Consider the following 8,392-nt stretch of genomic DNA (forward strand, 5'->3'; position numbering starts at 1 on the left):
CCCCACATACAGACCCCTGTACCCCCACATACAGCCCCCCTATCCCCCCACATACTGTCCCCCCACATACAGACCCCTTATCCCCCCCCACATACAGCCCCTATCCCCCCACATGCAGCCCCCTGTCCCCCACATATAACCCCCTGTCCCCCTATCCCCCCACATACAGCCCCCCTGTCCCCCACATACAGCCCCCTATCCCCCCACATACAGCCCCCCTATCCCCTCACATACTGCCCCCTGTCCCCCACATACAGCCCCCTTATGCCCCCCACATACAGCCCCCCTATCCCCCCACATACAGCCCCCTGTCCCCCCCACATACAGCCCCCCTGTCCCCCTATCCACCCACATACAGCCCCCCTGTCCCCACATACAACCCCCTACCCCCCAAATACAGCCCCTGTACCCCCACATACAGCCCCCCTATCCCCCCACATACTGTCCCCCCACATACAGACCCCTGTCCCCCTATCCCCCCACATACAGCCCCCCTGTCCCCCACATACAGCCCCCTATCCCCCCACATACAGCCCCCCTATCCCCTCACATACTGCCCCTGTCCCCCACATACAGCCCCCTGCCCCCCACATACAGTCCCCTTATCCCCCGACATACAGCCCCCTGTCCCCCTATCCCTCCACATACAGCCCCCTGTCCCCCCACATACAGCCCCCCTGTCCCCCACATACAACCCCCTACCCCCCCACATACAGCCCCCTGTACCCCCACATACAGCCCCCCTATCCCCCCACATACTGTCCCCCCACATACAGCCCCCTTATCCCCCCACATACAGCCCCCTGTCCCCCTATCCCCCCACATGCAGCCCCCTGTCCCCCCACATATAACCCCCTGCCCCCCTATCCCCCCACATACAGCCCGCCTGTCCCCCACATACAGCCCCCTATCCCCCCACATACAGCCCCCCTATCCCCTCACATACTGCCCCTGTCCCCCACATACAGCCCCCTTATGCCCCCCACATACAGGCCCCCTATCCCCCCACATAAAGCCCCCATCCCCCTACATACAGCCACCTGTTCCCCCCACATACAGCCCCTCTGCCCCCCACATACAGCCCCCTGTCCCTCCACATACAATCCCCCTATCCCCCCAACATACAGCCCCCTGTCCCCCCCTATCCCCCCCCATACAGCCCCCCTGTCCCCCCATACAGCCCCCTATCCCCTCACATACAGCCCCCTATCCCCCCACATACAGCTCCCTATCCCCCCACACACAGCCCCCTTATCCCCCCACATACAGCCCCCTGTCTCCCTATCCCCCCACATACACCCCCTGTCCCCCTGTCCCTCCCACATACAGCCCCCTCCCCCTGTCCCCCACATACAGCCCCCTATCCCCCCCACATACAGCCCCCTGTCCCCCCACATACAACCCCCTGTCCCCCCACATACAACCCCCTGTCCCCCCACATACAGCCCCCTGTCCCCCCACATACAACCACCTGTCCCCCCACATACAGCCCCCCTGTCCCCCCACATACAGCCCCCTGTACCCCCACATACAGCCCACTATCCCCCCACATAATGCCCCCTGCCCCCCACAAACAGCCCCCCTGTCCCCCTATCCCCCACATACAGCCCCCCTGTCCCCCACATACAGCCCCCTGTCCCCCTACATACAGCCCCCCTATCCCCCCCACATACTGTCCCCCCACATACAGACCCCTTATTCCCCCACGTACAGCCCCCTGTCCCCCTATCCCCCACATGCAGCCCCCCTGTCCCCCAAATACAGCCCCCTATCCCCCCACATACAGCCCCCCTATCCCCTCACATACTGCCCCCTGTCCCCCCACATACAGCCCCCTTATGCCCCCCACATACAGCCCACTATCCCCCCACATAATGCCCCCTGCCCCCCACAAACAGTCCCCCTGTCCCCCTATCCCCCACATACAGCCCCCCTGTCCCCGCCATACAGCCCCCTGTCCCCCCACATACAGCCCCCCTATCCCCCCCACATACTGTCCCCCCACATACAGACCCCTTATCCCCCCACGTACAGCCCCCTGTCCCCCTATCCCCCACATGCAGCCCCCCTGTCCCCCAAATACAGCCCCCTATCCCCCCACATACAGCCCCCCTATCCCCCTCACATACTGCCCCCTGTCCCCCCACATACAGCCCCCTTATGCCCCCCACATACAGCCCCTGTCCCCCTATCCCCCCCACATACAGCCCCTCTATCCCCCCCACATACAGCCCCCCCTATCCCCCCACATACAGCCCCCTGTCCCCTTATCCCCCCCACATACAGCCCCCCTATCCCCCTACATACAGCCCCCCTGTTCCCACCACATACAGCCCCCCTGTCCCCCCACATACAGCCCCCCTATCCCCCCACATACTGTCCCCCCACATACAGACCCCTTATACCCCCACATACAGCCCCCTGTCCCCAAATACAGCCCCCTATCCCCCCACATACAGCCCCCTATCCCCTCACATACTGCCCCCTGTCCCCCCACATACAGCCCCCTTATGCTCCCCACATACAGCCCCCTGTCCCCTTATCCCCCCACATACAGCCCCCTGTCCCCTTATCCCCCCACATACAGCCCCCTATCCCCCTACATACAGCCCCCTGTTCCTACCACATACAGCCCCTCTGCCCCCCCACATACAGCCCCCTGTCCCTCCACATACAATCCCCCCCACATACAGCCCCCTGTCCCCCCCACATACAGCCCCCCTATCCCCCCCACATACAGCCCCCCTGTCCCCCACATACAGCCCCCCTATCTCCCACATACAGCCCCCTATCCCCCCACATAGAGCCCCCTGTTCCCCTCACATACAGCCCCTATCCCTCCCACATACAGCCCCCCTATCCCTCCCACATACAGCCCCCCTATCCCCCCACATACATCCCCTCTATCCCCCCGCATACATCCCCTCTATCCCCCCACATACAGCCCCCTGTCCCCCACATGCAGCCCCCCTATCCCCCCACATGCAGCCCCCTGTCCCCCCCACATACAGCCCCCCTGTCCCCCACATACAGCCCCCTTATCCCCCCCACATACAGCCCCTGACCCCCTATCCCCCCTCCGATACAGCCCCCCATATCCCCCTCACATACAGCCTCCCTATCCACCCCACATACAGCCCCCCTATCCCCCTACATACAGCCCCCTGTTCCCCCCACATACAGCCCCTCTATCCCCCACATACAGCCCCCTGTCCCCCACATACAGCCCCCTATACCCCCCACATACAGACCCTCTATCCCCCCCACATACAGACCCTCTATCCCCCCCACATACAGCCCCTCTATCCCCCCCACATACAGCCCACTGTCCCCCCACATACAGCCCCCTTATCCCCCACATACAGCCCCTTATCCCCCCACATACAGCCCCCCTATCCCCCCACATACAGCCCTGCTATCCCCCCACATACAGCCCCCTGTCCCCTTATCCCCCCACATACAGCCCCCCTATCCCCTACATACAGCCCCCTGTTCCCACCACATACAGCCCCTCTGTCCCCCCACATAGGGCCCCCTATCCCCCCACATACTGTCACCCCACATACAGCCCCCTGTCCCCCTATCCCCCCACATGCAGCCCCCTGTCTCCCCTACATATAACCCCCTGTCCCCCTATCCCCCCACATACAGCCCCCCTATCCCCTCACATACTGCCCCCTGTCCCCCCACATACAGCCCCCTTATGCCCCCCACATACAGCCCCCTGTCCCCCTATCCCCCCCACATACAGCCCCCCTATCCCCCCCACATACAGCCCCCCCTATCCCCCCCACATACAGCCCCCTGTCCCCTTATCCCCCCACATACAGCCCCCCTATCCCCCCCACATACAGCCCCCTGTCCCCCTATCCCCCCACATGCAGCCCCCTGTCTCCCCTACATATAACCCCCCTGTCCCCCTATCCCCCCACATACAGCCCCCCTATCCCCTCACATACTGCCCCCTGTCCCCCCACATACAGCCCCCTTATGCCCCCCACATACAGCCCCCTGTCCCCCTATCCCCCCACATACAGCCCCCCTATCCCCTCACATACAGCCCCCTGTCCCCTTATCCCCCCAAATACAGCCCCCCTATCCCCCCACATACAGCCCCCTGTTCCCACCACATACAGCCCCTCTGTCCCCCCCCATACAGCCCCCTGTACCTCCACATACAATCCCCCTATCCCCCCCACATACAGCCCCCCTATCCCCCCCACATACAGCCCCCTGTCCCCCACATACAGCCCCCTATCCCCCTCACATACAGCCCCCCTATCCCCCCTACATACAGCCCCCTGTCCCCCCCACATACATCCCCTCTATCCCCCCCACATACAGCCCCCTGTCCCCCCACATGCAGCCCCCTGTCCCCCACATACAGCCCCCTATCCCCCCCACATACAGCCCCCTGTCCCCCCACATACAGCCCCCTGTCCCCCCACATGCAGCCCCCCTATCCCCCACATGCAGCCCCTATCCCCCCACATGCAGCCCCCCTATCCCCCACATACAGCCCCCTATCCCCTCACATACAGCCCCCTATCCCCTCACATACTGCCCCCTGTCCCCCCACATACAGCCCCCTTATACCCCACATACAGCCCCCTGACCCCCTATCCCCCCACATACATCCCCCCTATCCCCCTCACATACAGCCCCCCTATCCACCCCACATACAGCCCCCTATCCCCCTACATACAGCCCCCTGTTCCCCCCACATACAGCCCCTCTATCCCCCCACATACAGCCCCCTGTCCCCTTAACCTCCCCACATACAGCTCCCCTGTTCCCGCCCACATACAGCCCCCTTATCCCCCCACATACAGCCCCCTATACCCCCCACATACAGCCCCCTTATCCCCCCACATACAGCCCCCTATACCCCCCACATACAGCCCCCTATACCCCCCACATACAGCCCCCTATACCCCCCACATACAGCCCCTCTATCCCCCCCACATACAGCCCCCTATCGCCCCCCCTTATCCCCCCTCATACAGCCCCCTATACCCCCCACATACAGCCCCTCTATCCCCCCCACATACAGCCCCCTATCGCCCCCCTTATCCCCCTCATACAGCCCTGCTATCCCCCCACATACAGCCCCCTGTCCCCTTATCCCCCCACATACAGCCCCCCTATCCCCTACATACAGCCCCCTGTTCCCACCACATACAGCCCCTCTGTCCCCCCACATAGGGCCCCCTATCCCCCCACATACTGTCACCCCACATACAGCCCCCTGTCCCCCTATCCCCCCACATGCAGCCCCCTGTCTCCCCTACATATAACCCCCTGTCCCCCTATCCCCCCACATACAGCCCCCCTGTCCCCTCACATACTGCCCCCTGTCCCCCCACATACAGCCCCCTTATGCCCCCCACATACAGCCCCCTGTCCCCCTATCCCCCCCACATACAGCCCCCCTATCCCCCCCACATACAGCCCCCCCTATCCCCCCCACATACAGCCCCCTGTCCCCTTATCCCCCCACATACAGCCCCCCTATCCCCCCCACATACAGCCCCCTGTCCCCCTATCCCCCCACATGCAGCCCCCTGTCTCCCCTACATATAACCCCCTGTCCCCCTATCCCCCCACATACAGCCCCCCTATCCCCTCACATACTGCCCCCTGTCCCCCCACATACAGCCCCCTTATGCCCCCCACATACAGCCCCCTGTCCCCCTATCCCCCCACATACAGCCCCCCTATCCCCTCACATACAGCCCCCTGTCCCCTTATCCCCCCAAATACAGCCCCCCTATCCCCCCACATACAGCCCCCTGTTCCCACCACATACAGCCCCTCTGTCCCCCCCCATACAGCCCCCTGTACCTCCACATACAATCCCCCTATCCCCCCCACATACAGCCCCCTATCCCCCCCACATACAGCCCCCCTATCCCCCCCACATACAGCCCCCTGTCCCCCACATACAGCCCCCTATCCCCCTCACATACAGCCCCCCTATCCCCCCTACATACAGCCCCCTGTCCCCCCCACATACATCCCCTCTATCCCCCCCACATACAGCCCCCTGTCCCCCCACATGCAGCCCCCTGTCCCCCACATACAGCCCCCTATCCCCCCCACATACAGCCCCCTGTCCCCCCACATACAGCCCCCTGTCCCCCCACATGCAGCCCCCCTATCCCCCCACATGCAGCCCCCCTATCCCCCACATGCAGCCCCTATCCCCCCACATGCAGCCCCCCTATCCCCCACATACAGCCCCCTATCCCCTCACATACAGCCCCCTATCCCCTCACATACTGCCCCCTGTCCCCCCACATACAGCCCCCTTATACCCCACATACAGCCCCCTGACCCCCTATCCCCCCACATACATCCCCCCTATCCCCCTCACATACAGCCCCCCTATCCACCCCACATACAGCCCCCTATCCCCCTACATACAGCCCCCTGTTCCCCCCACATACAGCCCCTCTATCCCCCCACATACAGCCCCCTGTCCCCTTAACCTCCCCACATACAGCTCCCCTGTTCCCGCCCACATACAGCCCCCTTATCCCCCCACATACAGCCCCCTATACCCCCCACACACAGCCCCCTATACCCCCCACATACAGCCCCCTTATCCCCCAACATACAGCCCCCTATACCCCCCACATACAGCCCCCTATACCCCCCACATACAGCCCCCTATACCCCCACATACAGCCCCTCTATCCCCCCCACATACAGCCCCCTATCGCCCCCCCTTATCCCCCCTCATACAGCCCCCTATACCCCCCACATACAGCCCCCCCACATACAGCCCCCTATCGCCCCCCTTATCCCCCTCATACAGCCCCCCTGCCCCCCCACATACAGCCCCCTATCCCCCCACATACAGCCCCCTTCCCCCCCACATACAGCCCCCCTATCCCCCCCACATACAGCCCCCCTATCCCCCCTACATACAGCCCCCTGCCCACCCACATACAGCCCCCTATCGCCCCCCTTATCCCCCCTCATACAGCCCCCCTGCCCCCCCCCCACATACAGCCCCCTATCCCCCCACATACAGCCCCCTTCCCCCCCCACATACAGCCCCCCTATCCCCCCCACATACAGCCCCCCTATCCCCCCACATACAGCCCCCCTATCCCCCCTACATACAGCCCCTCTATCCCCCCCACATACAGCCCCCTATCGCCCCCCTTATACAGCCCTCTATCCCCCCCACATACAGCCCCCTTCCCCCCCCACATACAGCCCCCCTATCCCCCTACATACAGCCCCCTGCCCCCCCACATACAGCCCCCTCCCCCCCCCCCACATACAGCCCCCTTCCCCCCCCCCACATACAGCCCCCCTATCCCCCCTACATACAGCCCCCTGCCACCCCACATACAGCCCCCTGCCCCCCCACATACAGCCCCCCATAATGTAGTTGTGGTCCCTATAGTCTGGCCATTTAAGCCCATGTTGGGTGTTTTGCGGAGGATTTTTTGGTATTTTATGAAATATTCCCATTTCTTTATTTTATTGAAGGATAATGTGTAAACAATCAGTGTCTGGGAGGGAAGGGGTTAATGTGTGACGTGGCAGCTCCCAGGCTGCTGATTGGCTGCCGGCTGCCCCGGAATTCCCCATTCCCTATGAGTCAGCCATTAACCCCTGCAGGGCCGGAGTGGACAGCCAGACAGCCGGGCCCAGGGCAGGGCCAGCTTCCTGTCCGGGACACAGGGGGTTAATGAGGCTGGGAGGGGGAGGGGAGCAGGGAGGAGGGGGTTGTTTTGCTCTGTCCTACTTATGGGAAGTGCAGTAAATGCTGACACAGAGAACACGGCCAGGAGGAAGAGACAGGGCCAGGGGAGACCCCCTCAGCCAGCCAGGGTACAGAGAGACACCCTCAGCCAGCCAGGGTACTGAGAGAGACACCCTCAGCCAGCCAGGGTACTGAGAGAGACACCCTCAGCCAGCCAGGGTACAGAGAGAGACACCCTCAGCCAGCCAGGGTACTGAGAGAGACACCCTCAGCCAGCCAGGGTACTGAGAGAGACACCCTCAGCCAGCCAGGGTACAGAGAGAGACACCCTCAGCCAGCCAGGGTACTGAGAGAGACACCCTCAGCCAGCCAGGGTACTGAGAGAGACACCCTCAGCCAGCCAGGGTACTGAGAGAGACACCCTCAGCCAGCCAGGGTACAGAGAGAGACACCCTCAGCCAGCCAGGGTACAGAGAGAGACACCCTCAGCCAGCCAGGGTACAGAGAGAGACACCCTCAGCCAGCCAGGGTACAGAGAGAGACACCCTCAGCCAGCCAGGGTACAGAGAGAGACACCCTCAGCCAGCCAGGGTACAGAGAGAGACACCCTCAGCCAGCCAGGGTACAGAGAGAGACACCCTCAGCCAGCCAGGGTACAGAGAGAGACAC

The sequence above is a fragment of the Pelobates fuscus genome, chromosome 9 (genome assembly GCF_036172605.1).
Source record: "Pelobates fuscus isolate aPelFus1 chromosome 9, aPelFus1.pri, whole genome shotgun sequence".
Lineage (NCBI taxonomy): Eukaryota > Metazoa > Chordata > Amphibia > Anura > Pelobatidae > Pelobates > Pelobates fuscus.